General features: G+C 41.1%; 1 long non-coding RNA gene across 1 annotated transcript; it reads left to right on the forward strand.

The window, feature by feature from the left end:
• Positions 1-323: 323 nt before the first annotated feature.
• Positions 324-23,837, forward strand: LOC134478200 (uncharacterized). Its single transcript, XR_010050685.1, has 4 exons — positions 324-456; positions 19,630-19,742; positions 21,467-21,597; positions 22,764-23,837. It is a non-coding gene; the product is annotated as an uncharacterized LOC134478200 (long non-coding RNA).

Here is a 23,837-nt window from a genome sequence, read left to right on the forward strand (position 1 = left end):
CATTAGACATTTTAATAACATAAAGAGATACTTATATATATGACATAAATGACACATTAATTCCTAAAATTCTCTGGACCTGTCCTCCCTATGGGAAGTCATTACTAAAATTATAAATACCCTGTTGATTACATTTAACTCCTGCATACTTACTTAATTCTACAGATACCTTTGACTGTAGTCCAGATCCCAAACAAAAAGGTAAAACTTGACCTTCAAACCTCATAGAGACCTTATATGGCTTTTTGTGTTTTCAACAACAGAGATAACAATAACACTTGTGACGCTTGGAGTTCTGAGACAGGTAAACCAACACAGGGTGGAGCTGCCTGGCCCCCACCCCATGGACCATGCCTCAAATGCAGCAGAAGACATTGGGCAAGAGAGTACCTCATCCTGGCTTTCTTTGAGACCATACCCCAGGGCTACTGGACTGTCCTAACCACCAGAGAGTGGGTAAGCCATCCTAACTTCTAACCCTCACAGGAAATGCCAGCACTGCCAGATTCATCGCTGACAGATCTGCTTAAACTTGCTGCCGAAGACTGACGGGGTGCAGGGCCAACAACAGCCCCCTTTATGGGTGTCTGTCTCAGGGTCCCAAGTTCCACTAAAAGTCTCAGGTAAGATATTCTCTACACTTGTGGACATAGAGGCCATATGTACAGAGTTCTTCCTGAGTTTTCAGGGTGCTATATCAAATCCTCAGCCTCTAGGGATATTAAAGGTCAACCTATGCCATTTACAAACAGGGCCTATTTCGTGCAGGTCCCAGACTGCTTCTTCCCAATTCACCCAGTGGTGCCAAATCTTCCCTCCACCACTCACTCTTAACCTAAATCTTAAAAATGCTTTCTATTCCCTTGTGTTTATACAGACTGACTTAGACACACTGAGGCCTCAACAGCTTACACCTGTTATTGCTAGTAAACCTCTCCTCAGTGATATAAGACCACCTCCTTCCTTTCTTATTCACCAGTTTCTCAGACAACCCTGGTCAAGGCTGACAGACAAATTTTGCCTTCTCACTTTGTTTATACTTTTTCAGGATACATAAAAGCCTTTCCCACAACCAGGGAAACTGCTGATATACTTACTAAAATCCTGTTACAGCAAATCATTCCAAGGACTACAACCAGGTTACAGCAACCCATACCTGATATTCTTGGCAACCTCAACAGTGGTCAAAGTTAATAGACTGCCATTCTGGTTTCACATCACTCAGGCCCTAGATCTAGCCATCCTTTTGCCTACTCTGCCTTACCAAGGCCTCACAGCCATGACTCTCAGGCTGTCATGTTTTATTTTATCCAATTTGATTTCTAATTTCTTATTCTTTTTACAGCAGGACTCTTAACAGTATTTCCTAAAGACTCCAACATCATGCATACCAGAGATAAGCCTTACCTACCTACCCTTTTAACTTTTACCCTTTCAGATGGGGGAGTAATCACCTCTCATAACTTCACTCCTCTTAACCCCACGTTTAATTTTCAGAATTCTGCCTTACCGTGGAAATTTTTCTACCTCAACATGGTCCTGATATAATGACATGTCTAAATCAAAGGCACCTTTCCCTCTACCTCACCTGGGCCCTTAAATACGATAGTGCCACGCCTCCTCATAACATCTTGTCTCTTTGTTTTTCTAGTCTAACATATATGCATTCACCAGTGAAGTTGTCCTGGCTAAAACACCTGGTACCTGGGCATCAACTGTCATCCCGTTGACTCCCCTAGACCCCAGTACAGTGCCCCCTGTCAGCAGGAATCAGTAAACAGAGAAATCTTCACCCCTTTTCATAATAATAATCATAAGATGGGATATGAAAGAGTTTTGGCCCAGACAGGACACTGTAGCCGGTAAAGCCTTAGGCGGAACCAAGAGCTCCTATCTCCCCCACCCTAGGAATTTACCTATGGCTGTATCTTCCCCACCCCTAGGAATTTGTCCCTGGCGACCAATGAGATACCTGTGCATCCCTAATGCCCCTCAGGCACCACCTCTAACCTAAGCTACATGTATGTCTCCACTCCACGTGTTCCACAGAGAGATCACCAACCCCGGGGAGAGATGCCACACCCCAGGGGGTTGGGGGTGTCTCTCCCCACATTCTCAAAATAAAGGTCATTTATATTTCATACTTCTTATCTTTTCAGCTGCCGCTGGTCCCCCACAATTCTATCAAATAGAAACAATAAAAACAAAGCAATGAATGCCGTAAGGACTTCAAAACAAGCCAAAAGTAAATCTAAAATGGCTACCATAATATGCCTTGCTATCTTTTAAATAGCTGCTCATGCCATCAGCTTTAATATAAACAAAACAAAGAGAATAAAACCCAACCCAACAAAACAATGAAAATGATATGGTTTCCTGGCGGAGATCACTTCCTGGTGAAGCCTTGTTTTCTCCCTCCACAGTCCTCAAATGGCTCATGGAGGCTTGAGTCTGGCTGTCCCCACTCCACAAGTGGCCCATGCACAGTGCTAGTTTCCAGGTGGGGATCACCTCCTTGTGAGGCCTGTTTCTCTCCCTCAGCAGTCCGTGAATGGTGCTGACTCACAGAGAAAGACTTGAGTCTGGCTGTCCCCACTCTGGCAGTGGCCTGCACATGGCCTGGAAGGGACATTTATTAAAGCCAACATTTTGCCAAAAATAAATATACTCTCAATATGAATTTAGATTAGTAATGGACTCTTCAAGCTGATTAGGTGGAATAGGCAAAATAGCCAACAACTCCTCAAACTCCTCTTCCCTCTGTTCCCCTCCTATCATCAATGCTGCCTCTGGCAAGGTATCCAGGGCAACTAAATGTCCCTTTGTTAGCTAAGTCTGACACTCTCACCCCCCCCCCCAAATGGCTTTTGCTTCTTCAAGGAAAGTCATAATTATGTAAGACTCAATCATTATGTAACAAATTGCTTTGAAGTGATTATTTAAATTGTGCATTGGCAGGAAGAGAATATCCAAATATAATGAGTTGCATTGATGATATAAGTGCCTTCTTTGAGCTGATACAATAGCTGTCTCTGTTGCTGTTTGAAATGTGGGCCAGCTGGAAGACTTCAAAAACTTACGCTGTTTGAACTGAATTCACAATAGTTGTAGCTCTTTGTAGAGCCTGCTCCTGAGAGATAAGTGTCTGTAGAATAGACCTGTTGCCCCAAAACTGGGCTCTGGCAGGGCTTCCAGTCAGGGCAGTCAGTGACAGTGCCCAGGGTCCAGGGACTTGAAGAATTCCAGCTGGCAGGTGATCTACACCTCCATCATCTGGTCCCCTTTATCTCTTCATTTGCTCAACCCATCTAGAGCAGAAGGTATGTATTTCATGAGCAGTTTGCTATGCCAACTCCTTTTGGAAGCCCTTACCCTGAAGGGTGTTGGAATGCTGCAAATCATTATTCGCACTCCAGAACAGACTGGCTTACAGAGAAGAATTAGGAGAAACCCAAATCGTTGGCCCATGCACTAGCCACTCTCTCATCCAGGCACCTGCACCAACCAGGAGAGGAACTGTAATTAATTAACCCCTAGTAGCCAAGGGCAAAGACTTTTCCCAAAAGAGGCCCAAAGAATTCTTGATTGACAATAAAGGTTATATTTCTGACCACAGTTTACTTTCTAATCTAAGTACTGGCAAATTCATTTCTGTAAAATATTTACCAAATATTTTAGGCTTTGTTTCTCTGCCTTATGTTCTTTTTTGGTGGTGGTTTAAATAGCCTGGTAAAAATGTAAAAACCATTTGTAGCTGTGGGCAGGAAAATACAAGCTTTAGACAGGGTTTGACCCTGGGGCCATAACTGCCTGGTGCCTTTCTACGACAATGCACTGAATTGTTTTGCTGTACATACTGATGCCATTGGGATCTGGTGGTGGGAACTCAGCAGTGAGCCTTAGATCTAGGTAGCTCCTTTGGAATAAGTGGATGATGTCTGAGAAGCTATGTGACTTCCTCAGACCCACTTTTGATACTGTTCTCCATCGTCACTTTGGTCTCTCAATGTTCAAAGTGTGTATCAAGAATATTTTCCTGTTCCCTTTCCTCCCCAAACCCATCCTTACATTCTGAGAGTTCCTCGAGGGAAGAAGGAGCAAGCTTTCAGCCACTTTACCCAGAACAGTGGGTAATGAGCAGTACATGATGTCTTATATACTCCACTGGGTTCCCATTTTTTCTGCCGGTGAACCCCAGAAAGTGGAGACATTTAAACAACTTTGTGCTTGGTGGAGTCCTTGGAAACTTGTGGATATGTGTCTGCATAGGTCACACTCTAGGTTCAGTATGTTTCTCTGACCTAAGCTTGTAGCACTCTTTGTGATGTGCTCACCAAGAATAGAATGTGTCTGCTCCTTAGTTGAGAGGTAGACAGAATCCTTCTGAGCCAGGTAATGTCTCTAACTTGGATGAGGATTCACTGGATATGCTGGCTTCATAGGTTTCTGGGGTCATTGTTCAGGAAATTAGAATTACCTGGGAATCAGAAGCCTTTACTCCTTTCCAAGACCACATAGACTGGGGTATACTGTGACTGGTTTCACCTTGTGCTTGCAGAAGTATTTGTGTGCACCTAAGCCTAAAGTATTCTCAGGCTATTTTACTTTTTCCCAGGATAATTTAAAGTTTACTTATCCTTAGAGATTATCACCTTAAGATGTCAAATTTTATCAGAATATGTTTAGGTAGGAATGGAAATCATTGACTTAAGGGCCTTGAATACAAATTTTTATTATTTCATATAACTGGGAGGGAGAGTATTGCAGGCTTGGTCAATTCAGCAACTTCAACTTGTCATTAAGGGCAAGTCTTCCCTTTGCTTCTAGACTCAGTGTATAGCTTTTACTTGACAACAGATTTCCTTATGAATGCATCCCATGCAGCAGGGGCTAGGCTTCTGGGGAGTACCAGGTCCTGCTGAGGATATAGATACCTGCAAAATATTGGAATTCTGCTGGGGGGAAGAGAGAGGGAGCATACCTCAAAGTATCTGGTATGGGAGACATCTCCCAGAATTTTCTCTTTGAGATGCTGGACAACTCATCACCTAGAGTTCTAAAAGAGAAGTTTTAAACAAGCCAACATCAAAACACTGATGGAAATACCCAAGGCTACCCCTTTCTGTGCCATTTAATTTTAGATCAGAATCACAGCTCCATCTAATCCTACCTCACCCTTGGCATCTTGGTTTTGAAGACAGCTATGATAGCCACTGTTTTAGTGAGTAACCATTAGGTGTTAGGCATGTGGTTTCCAACCATACAACTACACCAGGGTGCTGTGTTGTTACCCCTCCATTTTATAAATGGGGAATTGAAACCCAGAGACATTCCAATAGCTTGCTTCTGGCTGCACAGCTTGTAAATGGCTGAGCCAGGAGTCATCAAGCATATATACGTGTGCTACATTTCTGGCCCTTTCTATTTTTAATTTTGAAACGGCATCTCCATTAGTCACTAAGTTGCCTAAATTGGGGTGAAACTTGTGACTCTCCTGTATCAGACTCCTAGAGTGCTGGAGTTAGAGGTATGTATTACCGCTCCTGGCTTCATCAAGTACTTTTTGAGCATTGTCTTTGATTTAGGTACTGTATTAAGTGCTGAGGTTGTGAAGAAATGTTAAATTTAGCCCTGAGTCAGGAAGTACATATTCTGCACTCTCTAAAAGGTTACCCCACATAACGGAAGTTATATCTCCTGTCCAGGTTAGGAAACAGCTTTGGGTAAGTAAAGAAATTAATCTTTGTCTTGTGCCTTTTGCTATGAAGTACGGGAAACCTAGTGCTTTACTAAGTGGCCTGGTGAAGAAGTTAGTGGGACTTGAGCTTTGGTGCTATACTGCCTGTTTTAAATTCCAGCTCTGCCACTTTTCTGGCAGACACTAAACTTCTCTGTGTCTACCTCTGGGTCAACTATGAGGTTTAAGAGGTAGGTCTTGGGGCTGGGGTTTAGCTCAGCGGCATAAGTGCCTGCCTTGAAAGCAGGCAGTCGTGAGTTCAATTCAATCCCCGGTACTGTTAAAAAGGAAAAAGACAAAAAAAAAAAAAAAAGAGGTAGGTCTTGGGACTGGGGATTTAGCTCAGCGGAGTAAGTGCCTGTCTGGCAAGTGCCTGGTCATGAGTTCAATCCCTGGTACCAAAAAACCAAAGAGAGAGAGAGATAGGCCTTGTAAAAGCAGAGAACCTTCCATGGAATTCAGCTATTGTCACCAGTTTATGGTAATCTTTGTGCCCTATTCTTATTAAGTAAAGATGATTAGAGGCTCAGCTTCCTGCCTTCTCAGTCTCCTAGCATTTCACACCCTCACTCAGGTGTGGGCCCCAGAATTGTAGGTTGCAGCTCCCACACTGCTCAAGATGACACATGGTTTGTTGAGGTGCTTGATAACTTGCTCCTTACTGTGAATGACAGGCTTGTAGTCAGCCTTAACCAAAGCTGTGATTTCCTCCTGCATGCCGGCTGCATAGGCAGGCGATGGAGAACCAGGGCTTCTGTCTGTTTCTCCTGGGTTATTAGCCTACCTTTGGGCTTCTATGTGCTATTTAAATGTGCTCAGTCTCATAAACGCCTCCAGCTCCTTTCTGAAGGGAATCATGACATCAGGCAAGAACCTGAGCAGGGGAATCCTCATCCCAGACTCTGGTCACAATTTGGTCTGGGGCACTGGAAAGTCCCCTAGCCTCGGTTTCCTCTCTTGTTGGCTGGGTGGGCCTTATCAGTCTGTAGCCTCATTGAAAAAAAATCCCCTGGTGTGTGTACATATGGGGGTGCGGAAATAGAGCTGGGTATCTGAGAAATAGGGCAGCCCAGCCCTGTCTCGGAGACGGCTGGCACAGAGTGGCACACTGTGCTGGCTGGCTGCTCTCCTGAGCATGCTGTACCTTCTTGGTAGCCCTGGATCTATCTGGGAGACTCTGTAGGATGCTGCTGCCCAGGGGGCCAAAGGGCCAATAGATCTTAAGGGAAATAATTAAGGCCCAGAAAGCCTTGCTATATTCTATCAGTACAAGGTACAATTAAGAACAAGATAAAAGCTTTGAACTTTGATTGAATCTGGAAAACAAGGCCCATGGTGGCATTTTTCTTTGTCATAGTGTCTTGGGAGGATGAAGGGGCCCAGGGAAGAAGGAGGAAGATAGAGAAACAGAGAGTAGAAAAGCAGTTTTAAGACACTAGACGAAAGTTTATGAAAAAGGAGAGAGAGAGAAAAAAAGCAAAACTTCTAGACTTGCCTGTGCTTTTTACTTTCTTTTTGCTGTAAAGGAAACCCTGTGAAGCATGAGTGGACCGCACACCAGCTTTTCTGCGTTGTCCCCAGTACTACAGGAGAACAGCACAATCATTCGTGCAGTGAAAGTCCATTCATTCAGCGGGAAGTCTTAGATGAAGTTTTTCTAGGTGGTGGCCTTGCAATGTCCCTGCCCCAGGGTTTCTCTGTGGCCTGCCTTTCTTTCCTGTGTATTTTGCCTTGCTGGTACATTATGGGGGGTGGGGGTGGGGATCTGCCTGGAGGAGAGCCCAGTGAAGGAGCAGCTCTGAATGGTGGCTCAGAACTTTATTGAGGTTTTGCTGTCTTTTTTATTGCATGGCTTTGGCAAATCCAGCTCCTACAACTGAAATCCAGCCAAGGAGATCTGATTTCTCAAAAGCCATTTTGATGTTTTTACTTCAAAGGTAATTTCTTTCACACGCGAGGCCAGTTCAGTGGCACCACACCTGCTCTAGGGTTTTAGTCTCTTCTTTGTGTCTTGCTGGGAGAGCCAGGACCTCAGTTCTGGGACTGCCTGGGATCCCTGTGATACACCAAGATTCATTCTTGATGTCTCCGACCCCTGGCCCCTTGGATACCCTGTCATTTCTCCCTATATGGCTCTGTTTCATTCACTTTCTCATATCCAAAGTCCGGCTCCTTACCCTCATTAAACTCATGAGAACCTGCTCTTTGAATGACAGTGACCTTAGCTTTGAGATCTCCTCTTTGAGAAACCCTGTCCTGATGGCTCCTATTTCCTCCTATCTCCTCAGAATGAGGTGCCTTGCTCGGACCTCCACTTCTTCCAGTAATGTTCTGCAGTGCTCCCGATTCCTCCCTTACTACACTTTTCTTAATTATCCCCTTCCTGTTCATGACCCTCAAAAGGTAGTGAGATCTGTGAAGACAGTGTTTAATTCCTCCATGCATGGAGCACAATGCCAAGCATGATATGAATCCTTAACCCATCATTAGTGAATTGCTGAATTGTACCTGCTGTTCTTTCTCATGTCCTAGGATTTGGTTGAGGGGATTCATGTACAGCCTAGTGGCTGGATTTCAGTTGTGAGAGCTGGATGGGTGGGAGGCAATGACACAGTAGAATATCCCTGTTATATAACATATACTATGTTATAAATACTGTGTATATCACTGGTAACACACAGTATATAGTATCATATTATACATGTAATATATAATATAGATAATGTTTAGCTACATATAAAGATTGTTTTATCAAGGGGATTTATTTTTAAAAAGTTTGAAAACCAAGGCCTTGAGCTTTTGTGGTCTCTTTCTGAGGAACATTTGCTTTTGAAGTTGTTATTAATTGCCACTTGGGCAACAGAATGCTTTGTTCCAACTGAAGCCATTTTAAACTTTTACTGAGTTGAGGGAGAGAAACATTACTTTTTGGATAGTGACTTCTTTCTATTTTACCTTAATCACCCCCCTCCCCTTCTAAAAGCCTGGCCCAGTATTAGGGAACAAGGAAGGAACTGGATTCCCTGAGGTCACAAAACTGTTAATGTCGTTAATTTAAGAGTTTTTATTGTTGTTATTTTGTTCAATATTGGGCCAGCTGGGGGCCAACACTGACTGGGAGGCCACAAGGTGGGATTTGAGTCTCTACCTTTCATGCTGGCCTGTTAGGTGGCAGCTGATTTTATTAGCTCTTGATCATATTTTCCTGAGCTGCTTTGCCTTCCTCTGGGCATCTTGGGCTGCACCTCCATCACTGTTTCCTCCTCCCATGAAGGCTTTGCCTGGATTGACCTGTCCACTGCAGGAGCCCACGCTCAGCCTTTCATTCATTAAGACTCACTGGCCTCTGCCCCACGATGGAATGTTTGTCAGACCACTAAAGTGGGAGTCCATAGTCTAGTCTTGAGTCTTGGAATTACTCCCCAGCTGGGGAATTCTGGGTCAGTCACTAATTCTTTGAAGTCTCAGTTTCCTTGTGGGGTAACAGCAACAACCACCACAAGGTGAGGCTCCTCTGAAACTCTAGATCCATCTGTCTCAGCTTTCCTGGACATTAGTATTTCTTAGGGAGATTTTAATATCCCAGCTCCCAGACTACATGCTAGACCAAATTCAGTCAGACTTTCTGGAGACAAGATCCAGAGATCTGTAGATTTTAGAGCTCTTCAGATAAGATCCAAGGTAGAAAACTACTGTTTAAAGTCAAACTATTAAGGATGTTCAAAAAACAGATGGATTCTGAACTTCGTTTCCTGCTATCTATAGTCATTTTTTAGGACTAGTTTTTTTTCAGACTCTTTACAAATCAACTGAAAATTGTGTATATATTTCTTTAGGAATGGATATACAAAATCTTCCATATGGTTTCAGCAAATAATGCGTCTACACGGCAAGTTCCCCTTTTCCTTCCCTACTTGATGTTTCTTCCCCTGTGATCTTTATCACTCTCCATAAAAGCATCCTCAAGTCTCTCTTCTTTGGTAGGTTCTCAAAATGCAGTTACAGGACCACTTTTACTTAAGAAATCCATCTAGGGCAGGACCTGGGAATATGCATTCTCAGAAGCTCCTTGGATTTTTTTCCTCTATACTGAAGTTTGAAAGCCATGAGTCCCTGGATTATCAGTGCAAAATGTGCAGGTTCAGATCTGCTGTGGTCATCTTGATAACACATATTTGCTTCTCTAGATACTGTGATCCCACTCTGAAAATGGGAATCCATCTCCCTCAACATATTAACAGCTTGGGATATGCATGTTTTGGAGGGTCATAGTGGTATGTTTCTGAAATGTTCTAGAGAAACTCGAGGTATTTTCCAAATTTCCTTTGGGGTATGTGGGACTGCAGCTTTCTCAGTAGTATGAGTTGATGGGCTTAGAGTAAGATCCTCTATCTAATGAACAAGTTATCTCTCTGTTTCCCAAACATAATACTTATAATTCTGTTCTTGTCCAGCCATTCTTAAATTCTTTGTTCACCTTTAGTATGATGAGTTAAAAAAGCATGTGTAATGGACAAATTTGATCTCTACTCTCTGTTGTTTTCCATTGGCTTTCTCTGGCCTACAGGGAAAAGTACACCTCTACATTTTAAGTTACCGAAAGTCTTTTGAAGATCTGGCCTCTGCTCACATTTTCAGCCTCCACTCTGACTATGTCATTCACACTCCAGCTGGATTAAAATACACAGTTTCTGGAATGTCACCTGCCACTTCCTTCATTTGTGCCCCGCAGGCTGTTCTGACATTCCTTTAAGTGGGCAGTTTCTCTGAAGCTCTCAGACAACTCTCCATTTCATGCTGGGTGCAAGTTAAGTTGTCATGTGACTCACCAGATCCTACAGGTCCATCTGCCATCCTCTTTGCTTCTCCAGTCTCATGTGCTGCTTTTATTTAACAGCTTCTGTCTTTTCTTTAACAGGAAAGGCTGCGTGGCTTAAGTAACAAAATGAGGAGCCTCACAGTTCTGAAGGCTAGAGATCTGAAATTAAGGAGTCAGCAGGGACATAATTCTGAAAACTAAAAAGGAAAGGTCTTTCCTTGCCTCTTTCTAACCTCTGGTGTTGCCAGTATCTTTGATATTCTTGGGCTTGCAGCTGTCACTCTAGTCTCTCTTTATTTTATTGCATTGCCTTTTCCCTGTGTGTTTTCACATGGTCATTTTCTTATAAGGGTAGCAGTCATATTGAATTTGGTGCCACTTTATTTAACCCAGATAATTACATCTGTGGTGAGCTTACTTCCAAATAAAGCCATATTTTAGGGTATAGGACAGTGATAGGAAACATTTTAGAGCTTGCATTGACCACAAATGGCCTGATGCAGGCTGCAGGTGAACCGTAGGTTTGCCACCACTGATAAAGGAAGTTAGGACTTCAAAAAATTTTCTTTAGAAGAACATGGTTCAATCCATAGCATCCCCATTCTTCACTCTGCTTCAGTCTCACTGATCTAGTCTTGCCATACTTAGCAAATACAAATATAAGAATACTCTGCTAAATTTGAACTTCAGGTAAACCATTGCTTAGTTTTTAAGTACAAATATGTCTCAAATGTTGCATAGGATATTTTAAGTATATGGGACATACTTATACTCTAAAATATTTGTTGTTTACCTGAAAATCAGATTTAGCTTGGCATTCAGTACTGTATCTAGCTATATTTTCTTTGTTCCTTAACACATCAAGCATATTCCATTGCCAGACCTTTGTACTTGCTATTTTGTCTGCTTGAAATGCTCTTTCCCTAGAGGTCTAGACACTCGGTGTATTAGTTAGCTTTTCCATCAGCAAGACAAAATACAGAAATACGAGAAACTTAAAAGGTGGAGAGGTTTTCCTTGGTTTATGTTTTCACTAGGTTCAGTCCATGGTTGACTGGCCTCAAGCAGTAACAGTTGGTGGAAGGGTATAGCAGAGGAAAGGTTGGTCACCCTATTGCTGCCAGAAAGTAGAGAGAGAACAGAGCCAGAGACAAGAATACACTCTTCCAGGTGTTGCCTCCAGTAGCCCACTTCCAACCAGACCTCATTTGCTAACAACACATTTAGCTATAAACTCATCAGTGGACTAATCTACTGATGAGTATGGCACCTGAGTGAACCTGTAAACCTTCCAAAAGTCTCATCGCTGAACATAGGAGTCTTTGGAGATTTCTAAACTCTAATACCCATTCTTTGGTTAACTTCAACGAGGCCTTTCAGGACACTACTCTCTTTATACCCATATTTCTATCTCCTTATAATTTTCCTCTATATAGTCTTTAGAGAGCTCTATTACACATACAGGCACACACACACACACCCTTCCCCATATCCCTATAATAGGCTATACAGTTTACCTATTTATTGTGTTGTTTGTCTCAACCTAGGAGATTTTTTCTGATAATTTTTGTTCACTGTTGTCTCTTTAGGGTCTAGGACAGTGCCTGGTACATAATGTGTAGTTGATGTTTATTAAATGGATGAGAGAATACATAAACACTTTCACTCCAGCACTATAGCATGGACATATGTGGGTGTTGCTTATTTAAGTGTTTCTGGTAAAAAATGCTCCTTCTCATTCTGTTTAGTTTGTGAAAGTCCTGTCCCCAGCCTTAGACCCAGATGTGGAGACATGATCCAATCTAATCAGTTAACTCCATCTTCTTGGCCACAGTGGTTGCGTCAGGGACTAGTGAAGACCCAAGCCAGTCTAGTTGGATTCAGTCCCAGAATTTCTGCTGAACTGTCAAGGTAAAGCACTCACTTCCTACTGTTTCTGAGAGGTGGAATAGTATGTAAATCTGAGCCGTGAATAGTCATCTTATCCTATAAAAATGAGTGGAGAATCATCTCCTGGCCGAACAACCTGAGTGTGATCTCTCAGGCCTGATTGTGGGTGGATACAGTGGCTTTTGTCCACATGGACACTCCCCCCTTCCACCAGACCTGGGACTTAGCCAGTGCATATGGGTCTCTGGAGGGGTAGCAGTCAAGAGTGCTGAACCACTGACCGGCCATATTCTTACTCACCTCTGCACTGCTGTCCCAGGTGTCTCCTTTCAGAAGCCTTTCGGGTTGGGGGCCCTGGGCTGAAGCTTTCCCCAGAGGCTTCTGCTGTACTCTGCTCATGGGAAGACAGACTCTAAAAGCAGCACCCCCAACTCTGAACATAGTAGTCACTATTTTCCATTCATGGAGTCTGCCCTCCCATCAGATCTGTAGGAAGGCAGCAGCCTCCTTTTCGGTGAGACGATTCTTGCATCTGCTCTGATATATCTGACCCTCCCCAGGTGGTGTTCTCTGGAGCACCTTTAGGGGGTTAGCACTGTCTCCTGTTTCACCTCTTGTTCAGACTATCACAGTAATGTATAAAGGCTTGATTTTTCTTTTTGGCATGTTGTTTTGATTGACTACTATGACACCTGGCAAGTCAACTCAGCTTACCTCCTGACTACAGCCTGCCTGAGAGCGAAGCTAGCCCAGAAGAACCTGGATTCAGGCCAAATCTCTCCAAACAGGAAGCCCAGACAATACCCAGGTCTTTTAATTGTGGAGCTTAAGTCAGTTAGATATCTCATTTTTCTGATGTGGGGTATTGAGTCATAATATACTCTCAGGGACCCTGGCAAATCTCAGGAATCCTCTTTCTCTTTTCTTTCTTTTTTCTCTTCTCCTCTCATCTCCTCCCCTCCCCTTCCTCTCTCCTCCCCTCCCCTCTCCTCCCCTCCCCTCACCTCCCCTCTCTTCTCCTCTCCTCTCCTCTTCTCTTTTTCTCTCTGTCTCTCTGTCTCTGTCTCTCTCTTTCAAATATCTATACCTCCTAATATTTGTTTGGTCAATTTAGGCGCTGTACAAGATATATAATAGACTGGGAGACAGTCTATTATACAAACAAAAGAAAAATTCTTTTTACTGTGTCAGAGGCTGGGAAGTCCAAGATAATGGTGTTAGCAGATTTGGCATCTGGTGAAGACCTGCTTCTGCTACTTGTTGTCAGCTCTGTTTTCACCCCAGCCTCACAAAGTAGAAAAAAGGATTGAGGGAGCTCTCTGGGATTTGTTTTAAGAGAGCACTAATCTCATCTTTGAAGACTCCATCTACTCCTGTGATCTAATCACAACCTTAAAGGCCTTACCTCCAAATATCATCACCTACACAATGAAGATTTCGTCATTGCTTGAGGGAGAAGAGGCTCAGACATTCAGATCATAACCATGTAATTGGACAGAACCTGATAAAAATTGTTTGGATGAAGACTTAACTGAATGATATTGTGGTGGGCTGTTTACATGTAAATTACTCAATTAGAATAACTTCTCAATATTTAAAAACATTTACATTAATTTTTTATCTCCTTAGGAAAGCAAATCTGTATTATGAGATAAAGTGTATACAAGTTATTATCTGCAAAATACCCAAAATTTATCGACCAATAAATGAGGGACATTATGTCATCTGAAATCTAGATGCAACATAGTTAGGGCCTCTGACTCTGAGTCTTTTGGAAGGCTCTGATGAAGTTGTTACCAGAGCCCAGTCATTTCAAGGCTCATTCAGAAAGGGATCCATCTGCAGGCTCACTCTTGTTACGTTTTCTTTTTCATGGAAGGCAGCGCATTTATGCAGGTGATCATCTCTTAGACTGCTTCCTACCAGTAAAGTTCTTAGGGCCCAATTACATCTCTTCATTTTGTACTATCTCTGATCCTCTTGGTCCCAGTTGGCAATGTTTAAGCAAACATTTATTTTAAGGTATTTATAGTTTTCTGCAAGTCTTTTTGGGGTTCACTCAATAAGGCAAAAGCTAGAAATGTCCCCAGAAATGTCTTTGAGAGAAGCCCATTTTTACCTGGGCGGTTGCTCAGATAGATTATTGCTGTCCAACATCTGTAACTCCCTAGAGACAGTGTTTACTTGAGGAAAGGATCTGTGAGTTACATTTTTAATCTCTTTAAATGGATATTTATGTGACTGTATAGATTCTAAGGTACTATCTTTGATCTTTCTGAGGCCTTGAAAAAATTTTTACATTCATAAATTTTTTTTTACATTCATGTCTTCAGCTTCATATATTTTCCTAGCAGTGGCTTGGATTTGATATTTGCTTGGAAGCCATTTCTTAGTGTTGTTTGCTGCCTAAGAAGGCTGAGCATTTTTAAAACCTGGTCTGCCTGCCTCTCTCTCTATCTCTTCCTTTCCCTTTTTTCTCATGCATTTTACTGTAAGTAGCGAAAAGAGATAAAGCAGCACTTTCAATGCCTTAGAACACTCCTTGACTAGATCTCCTGGCTCACTGGACATTTTTCCTCCTTTCACCATGACTATGTGAGTTTTGCTCAGCTTTTTGCTAGTACTGCATAAGGTTCTCTTTCTTCAATTTCCAATACCATATAACCTACTCTCTTGTGAGTCCTTACCAGAAAAGTCCCAAAGTCAGGATTTCTCCTTATAGCATGTTCAAGACAATTAGGCTTTCTCCAACATATTCCTCAAATTCCTTCCAACTTTTTGCTCACCACTCATTCCAAAGGTATGCCCAACATATTAAATATTTCCTATAGCAGCACCCTACTTCCAGATAATCAAATCTGTATTTGTCCCTTTGCTCATCGTACTTCCAGGGGCAACTACTGTCATATGTGTTGAAAATACCATTTTGGGGCTGAGAATTTAGCTCAGTGGCATAAGTGTCTGCCTGGCAAGCATGAGGTTGTGAGTTTGATCCCTGGTACCAAAAATGAATAAATAAAAACTAAAAAATATCATTTTGTTTGTGAAGATTTCTTATACAGTTATACTCATCTTATGAGAAAACATTTTAATTTTCCAAAATGGAATTGTTTTGTATCTTTCATTTACTTTTGTATTTTTCTCAACCATCAGTATGTTTTCAAGATCTGTCCATGTTATTACATGGATATCTAATATGTTGTTTCCAAGTGTGTACAGTTTACCATGTGTTACACGTTTTCCTTCTATATTGTATCTGTGCAATCCCCACAGGTGAATATCCTAATTGCCTCAAACTCCACAAATGTGTTGAGTGTCATCATCCACAGACTCTTTTTTTTTTTTTTTTTTTTTTTTTTTATCGGTACCAGGGATCGAACTCACAACTGTGGGCTTCCAAGGCAGGTGCTTATGCTGCTGAGCTAAATCCCCAGCCCCCATCCACAGACTCTTATGAGCTGTGTGAGTATTTCTTTGGGATATATGCGTACCCAGAACTGGAACTGATGATGCACATATACTTAGTTTGACTAGAAAGTGCTAAATTATTCATAGTAAGACCATACTGGTCTTCATTCCCACTAGCCATGCATGAAGGATTCTGTATCTTAAATTTGGGCCAACACTTCATGCTATTATTTGGTTTAGTTTTTTTGGTAGTTATTTGGCATGAAGTAGTATCTTATTAATAAATTTTCTTTTTTTGTGGTGTTTGGGATCAAGGCCGGGGCCTGCATGGTAGGCAAGCAGTCTAACCACTGAGATGCTCCCTCAGCTGTCATTAATATTTTCATTTGTTTCCTGATAATTGATTAGTTTGAACATCTCTTCATTTTGATTTCCCTCTTTCACAAGCTGCTTACGCTTAGCCTTGTTTGCATGAGTCTAAGATCAGGAGCCCGGTATAATTTCTTCTGCCTTCTCTACTGCTCCTAGAACATACTTAGGTGTTGATTGATGCTTGATGAGAAGGTCATTGTGGCTGTGTTGTTTGAGCTTCTGGATTTTGAGGCCTAGTTTTCCTCTCCACAGCCTCAGATGCTTACCTACATTCATTCAAAGCACATTTATCAGATGACTACTGTGTGCTAAGTCTTCCCGTGATACTCTCCCTTCTGGCAAAGCTCAAATGACCTATCAGTCACTTTATCAATTGAACAGAAGAATGAAACTGGCCACATTCATCATCTGGCATCAAACATTCTCTAGTCACATTTAAATGCCCTTGTATAGACTCTTAACATCCTATGATCCTTTGATTCTATCTTATCAACTAATCGATTTTTTTTCTTTTGTCGTTATTTTTAACTGCTGTGTGCCTAAAGCAAGGTAAGACCCAAGGAATCTTGCTTGGCTAAGTTTTTGCACACCAACAGCCTATTGTTATATTGCTGTGATTTAGAAGAGCAAGTATTGATCGGGGTTTTAGCTCAGTGGCTTAAGTGCCTGCCTGGCAAGTGCGAGGTCATGAGTTCGATCCCCAGCACCAAAAAAAAAAAAAAAAAAAAAAAAAGAGCAAGTATTGTGTCCTTATCTAGATCCCAGTCTCCTAAATAAGTGTATGGCAAAGGCTTAAATGAAATGAGACAAGTGGTATGATTTTAGGGCTCCAGGAGGGTCAAAACCCTTTGGCTGAGCTCAAGACTTAGAGGGCTAAGACAAAGACTTCTCTGGACCACCCATTTTTATTAGGTCTAATAACAAAGGGTGGGGAAATTGAGGAAAGTGCAGGCAATGAGCAGGGTCTTGAGGGTCACTTCAAGGATGTTTCCAAGTAATTAATCAAGTCAATTCAGTAGTAATGTCTTATCATGAAGACATGGTAGAAGTGAGACAGTAGGAGCAATTCCTGCAGTTGCAGTCTCTTATCTGCTTAATTGATGACTGAGCCAATTGTCCACAGCTGTGGCCTTACCTTGCCCTTTGAGGTATCTCTGACCTCACAGGCCACTACAGGCCTCAGCTGGGACCACTGTTTCATGGAGACTCACTTACTATGAATCAGCTCCCGTCACCAGGCAAGGGGCCTAGGCCTAGAGCAGACTGATAGCCAATTAGTTAATTTTAAATCCTGCTCAGAGCCACTTTGTAGTGGTCTCCAACAAGCAAGCCCATATTACAATGAGTGGTGACTGCTGGTGATTGTCATGGATTTAATAGTCAAAAAGAAACTCTTCTTCACTGTACCCTGTGACTGTTATGGTCCTGATGTACAACATATTTACATTTCCAGAGACAGAAAGGATGCTTTGCTCAGGCCTATCTACTCACACATCCCACATCTCAAAACAGGGTTACATGCCCAACTCTGGAAATGCTGACTATAACACAACCACTACACATTGTAATTATTTGTGTATTTGCTCTCCTCAATCTGAGATATGTTGAAGACACAGGTTATGTCTTACTGTTTTATTTTATTGGACTTAATAAAGTACTTGTCATACATAGGTGTTCAATAAACATTTATGAATTCACTGGACACATGCAAAGTATTTATTGAGCGTCTACTTACTACTTACTATGTTAGATGCTAGGAATACAGATACATAAATAAGACATAGTTTAATTGTAAAAAAGTGAGGAAAATGCACAGAGAAATGGCCCTGCATGTGATGGGGAGGTGAACTTTGTAGCACCCATCTTTTTCATTTGTGAGTGAACTTTACCTTTTAATCTCAGATGTGAATTGTATTTTAATTGCAAGTGGGTTTACTCTGTGTATGTATATGTGAGGAGTATGGGCGTGGAGGTGTGTGCTGCCTGTCTGATTATGCTTTTCCCAACCTAGCCTGGAGTCAGTATGGGGAGGTTGAAAGTTATTTGCTCACCACCCCAAGGGGCTTGGTCAAGATGGCTGGGACATCTGTGTAGCCATCTGGACTGCAGTGCAGACTAACACTTGAGTCTCACAATATTAGACATGTGACACCTTTGGTATACAGTCCAACTACTGGAAAAATCTGAGTCAGCCCAGGAGTGAGGTTTCTTAGCTGAAGCCCATATCTTTGTCAGTTTTTAATACCTTAGTTAAACCAAAGGGAACTGGGTCAAGTTCTTTCTAAAGAGTGGGGACTAAAAGAGTTGTAGACATGTAAGTTTGCTATAAAGTTGAATTACAGACCTCTTGAGTACCAGCCTGAGCTCTGCAGCAACTTTGTCTGCTTCATATCAAACTCACTGAGATGGTTTAGCAGTGTCTTCTAAAACATCCCATAGGCATGGGACAGAATTGAGAAGTATGCTAGAACAGGCATTGCATATTACATGAAAAAATAAATATCTTTTACTTTGCTCTTGTTTTTAAATATACTTCTTATTAAAAGGGTTCTGAGTAAGACACACTTAATAGTTGATACTTTATTTGATTGAGAAAATTCTGGATCCAGTTGTGAAAATCCTTAGAGATTTCTTTGATCTTCTTATCTGTGGACTTTGCATAATGGATCCCAGGATGCAACAATCTTTAATAACATTTCTGCATTTTTACTTGACAGAACAAAGTTCTTTTTATCTTAATTTGCTTTCTGATCTTGAAGCACTTGCTCAATAACCATAGGATGGGCTTAATTTAAATATACAACTCATGTCTTATAGATTTTATAAAGAAGTCAGACTAGTTGGCTTATGTGCAGTTGTTAACTTTTACCTATTTATAACCAGGCTCTAGTGCTCACAGGTTTTCTATTTTTGTTTGATGGGGTTATGTGAGCTTTTCTGTCATAAGCCAAAATAGTCAGTAGTGGGGAAAATAATAAGTGTTACCACTAGCAATAATTCAATAACTGGGTAATGTAAGGACAACCAAAGGAGCAGAGGTCAGCAAACATTTACTGTAATGAACCAGATAGTAAATGCTTTAGGCTTCGTGAGTCATTTGGTGGTAGTTATAAGAAATAATTATTCAACTCTGCCTTTGTAGTTCCAGCACAGCAAAAGATGGTGCATAAATGGGTAAGTGGTGTTTCAATAAAACTTTATTTACAAAAACAGGCAATAGGCCAGATTCAGCCTGAGGGCTAGATTTGTTGTTTCCTAATCTAGAGCAAGTGACAGAAGCAAAAGTTTAGCTATGAGAATCATGTATCTTCTTTGATATTCTATTTGCTTTTGAAACTCTCATTTTGAGCTGTCTCTTAGCATCTGTGTTTAGTTGTTTTTCTCTCTTTTTTTTTTGAGACAGGGTTTCACTATGCAGTTCAGTCTGGCTCGTTCTTGAACTCACTTTGTATCCCAGGCTGGCCTCAAACTCACAGCAATCCTCCTGCCTCAGCCTCCCACGTGTTGGAATTACAGGTGTGCACCACCATGCCTGGTTGGTTGTGTTTCTTGAGCTTAGGTTAATACATAGAATGAGCTGTGGGTAATAGTATGAGACTGTTTTCAGAGGTGCTCAATGACCAGAAGCTATGGCACCATATATTTTTTTAAAGGGAATAAATTTTATTGTATATATTTAAGCTATACAACATTATGTTATGGGATTCATAAGTAGTAAAATGATAATAATAGTGAAGCGAATTAACATATCCATCATCTTACCTAGTTACCCACTTTTTTGTTTTAGAGGAAAGAGCAGGTAAGATCGACTCATTCAGCAGGAATCCTAAATATAGTGTAATTCTGTTACTTATAAGCCTCATGTTGAATTAATAATAATGATCTTCAGACTCATTCATTCTAAATATATGCTGCTTTTTGTCCTCTGACCTTACACCTTCCTATATACTCCCCTTCCCCAATTCTGTCCTTTGAAATTGCTTCATTATTGCTATGTTTTTTGCTTTTTGTTTGAGTCCACCTATATATGAGATCATGCAATATTTTACTTTCTGTGTCTGGTTTATTTTACTTTTCATTTGGCTAAGGTGTTCTTCAGGGATACTCATTTGTGGCAAACAGCAGGACCACTTTATTTTTAAAGGGTGAATAATATTCCACAGATTCTTTATCTATTTGTCTACTAATAGACACTTAGATTATTTCCATATCTTGGCTACTGTGAATATCTGCACTAAATATGAAAGATCAGATATCTTTATGAGATGGCAATTTCATTTCCTTTGGCTATGTGCCCAGAGGAGGGATTGCTGCCTTACATGGATTTTTAATTTCTTTAGGACCCTTCATCTGTTTTCTATAATGGCTGTATCAATCTATAGTCTTACCAACAGTGTATGAGGGTTTCCTTTTTCTCTGCACTTTTGCCAATGTTTGCTATCTCTTGATTTTTTTTGATAATAACCATCTTAATAGATGTGAGGTGGTATCTCACACCAGTTTTTATTTGCAATTCCTGATGACAAATGATGTCATGCATCTTTTTTCATATACTCATTGGCTAATTTTACGTCTTCTTTGGAGAAGTGCCTGTTCAAGTTCTTTGCCTTTTTTTCCCCATGCTGATGATAGAACCCCGGTGTTATGCTTGCTAGGTGAGCACTCTACCACTGAGCCACAGCCCCAGTCCTCTGTTGCTCATTTTAAAAATCAAGTCATTTTGCACTATTGTGTTATCTGAGCTTTTTATAAATTTTGGACATTAAATTCTTATCAGATGTATTGTTTGAAAATTTGATTTCCTGACCCGTAGGCTAACATTGTAATTTGCTTTGCTAGCCAAAGCTTTTTAGTTTGATGTAATTTCATTTATTTATTTTTACTTTTATAACCTGTACTGTTGGTGTAATGCTTTCTCATTTTACAGGTGAAGTTTTCTTTCCTGTTGTAGCTTGGACACAATAATGGGTTGAAATAGAGAGGGGCTTACAGTGGAAATTAGACACATCACAGAGGATCTGTGTGTCCTGTGGGAGTTGGGACTGGGTGCTTGGGGATAAAGAAGGGACATGTTTCTAGGAAAGGCGAGCTAGCAGTTTTGTTCTCTTGTAGCACGGAGATGAGCAGGAATAAATGATCCCAGGCTGGTTCTTGTTTCAGGAAGGTCATGTTAGGGCCCTGCACCTAAGCATAATCCTGGGTTCTCACTGGTGATTTATATTCTGTTGTGTCACTTCTAGTGCTTTCTTCATAGCTGTTGACAGATGTGAACCATCTATTGCCATGGACTACAATTCCATCATTTGACAGGACAACAGTTTCACTGCTTGTGGGTGATTTCAGAGGAAAACAAGGAAGCCCTAAAAGAAAGGTAAGAAATGGAACCCAGGTGTCCTTCACCTGGAGAATTGCCAACAGACACATGAATGAATGGAACAAATGCTGTAGCCAAGACCATCCTAAGACTGTGGATAATTTCCTTTCTGCCACGTGTGGATTTGTAATCTTGTTCTTTGCTCTATCACTTTTTCCTCAACTCTGAGCAAATCCAACCATTGAGTTCCTGGCTCTGGCCACTGCTAGCTTTCTGAGTGAGCAGCATCTGGTGGGTGGTATGGTTTGTGCCCAAGGTGTTTCCAGGGGGCTGACCCTGCACTGGTGTCAAGGCCATCAATTAGATGGGGGAGAGAGGAAGTGAAGAGGCAGTGATGAGGTTGGTAATTACATACTACAGTACAGTTGACCCCCAAGAGCAGGTGGTGGGAGGGAGTGAAATTCCAGGCTCTGTCACTCAGGATTCATTTTCGCTCTTGTGTTTGGGCCTGAGGGGATGCTCATTGATCTGGAATAGACTGTCTACTCTTCTATTAGGAATAAAAATAGTAAGAAAATAATATGTTTAATAAAGAAGGGCATTTTCCTACCTTTTTAGTTGCTTTAAAAAGTTGCTGTTGTCATCTTTAACTCATGTTTCTTTCTAATATAGGGTGTGATAGAAAAATGCAATGAATATTTAAATTTTAAAAATGTATTACAGTAAAAGACACAAAGCAAAGTACTGGCCTTACTTTGAACATATTTATCTCATTGTTCATGCCACCTTCTGAGGCATTTCTGGAAGTCCTCTTACGTGAGTGTCTTTATTTGTGCTCTTGTGGCTGCCTCACTGTCCTGAATTGATTTAAAATGTTTACCTTTCATGATCATTTTGACCTTGGGGAAGAGCCAGAAGTTGCATGATGCCAGGTTCAGTGAACAATGTGAATGAGGACACTTTGCAATGTTTTTACAAGCTTGTCTTTGCGCTGGGTGATCAGCAGTGGCATTCTTTATATTTTTGATCACACCTTGTAAAGCCACAAAAATGTCTTTATATCTAGTGAGAAGATTAGAATTTAAAGATTAGAATTTGTACTTACAGTTTGGGTTCAGTATTTAATACTGTCATAGAACTGGCTCTTTGTTAAGCCCTTTGCAGATGTAACATTTCATCCTTATGCTCACCCTTACGGAGGTACTATCATTTCTCTCTTGCAGTTCTATGGATGCGGACTCACAAAAATGAAATAAGGCACCCATGCAAGAGCAGCAGATCTGGTGACAAATTCTCTAACCTTCCCAATTCTGCTCACAATGTTCAGCTTTACTTTGAGCTGTGGTTTACTTCTTACATCTTTGTCTCTGAGTCTCTTCTTTCTGAGTCTCTGAGACTCACTTTGGCCTTTTGGTTTCCAGTGGGAGGAGAGGACCTATGAGCAGGTCTGGGTGCCTTGATTTAGCCTGAGCAGCCTTGGACAAGCAGGAAGCTTAGCAGCAGCACGTAAAAGCCAACGAGATGCTTCTTACAATAATGGACCTTGACATGCATTTGATACTCAGAATGGATGGAAGTCTGGGGAAAAGTGGAGATTACTTTCCAATTTCACTGTGTCTATAAAAATGGCATTACTGAACTCTAAATCCTAGCATCCATGACCCTAATCATTTTCTTTCTTCTCTGTCATTCTTTCCTTTGAAGACCAGGTTACTTGTCTCTTGGATTTGAGATAAAGTTTTAGGTGACAACAAAAAATAAAATACTAGAAACCATAAAGATACTAATTATCACACTAACAGCTTTTATTTCTCCTCATTGGTTTGTGGAAAAGTAACTACCTCTTTATCTCAATATGCTGTGGAGGGTGCTTTATTTTCACCAAATAGATCAGACTTTTTAATGAGTAATAGTATTTTAAAAAGATAAATAAATTGACTTTATGGAGAAGCAGACCATTCCTCAAGAACTATTAGAGATCTTGTTATCCAAAATATTCCTATTCTGTCGACCTTATTTACAGATTTCATGAAAAACACATCATAACATTGATGTATGGACCCTGTAGCATCCAATTTCTTGAAGACCTCTGTAGCTACTAAGGATGCTGGCCATGCCCTTATCAACACACGGATAATATAAATGAGATGATGCCTCATGGAACATAATGCACACAGATGCTTTTCTAAAATGTACTCACATCCTTCAGAAATAATGCAATTTGGCTCTCTACCTTGGCTCTAAATGAAATAATGTTCCAGATGGGGGAGGCAGGTAATAAAATTGACAGTCACTAA

Source organism: Cavia porcellus, unplaced genomic scaffold (genome assembly GCF_034190915.1).
Source record: "Cavia porcellus strain 051 isolate PalLab524CR breed Dunkin Hartley unplaced genomic scaffold, mCavPor4.1 scaffold_12, whole genome shotgun sequence".
Lineage (NCBI taxonomy): Eukaryota > Metazoa > Chordata > Mammalia > Rodentia > Caviidae > Cavia > Cavia porcellus.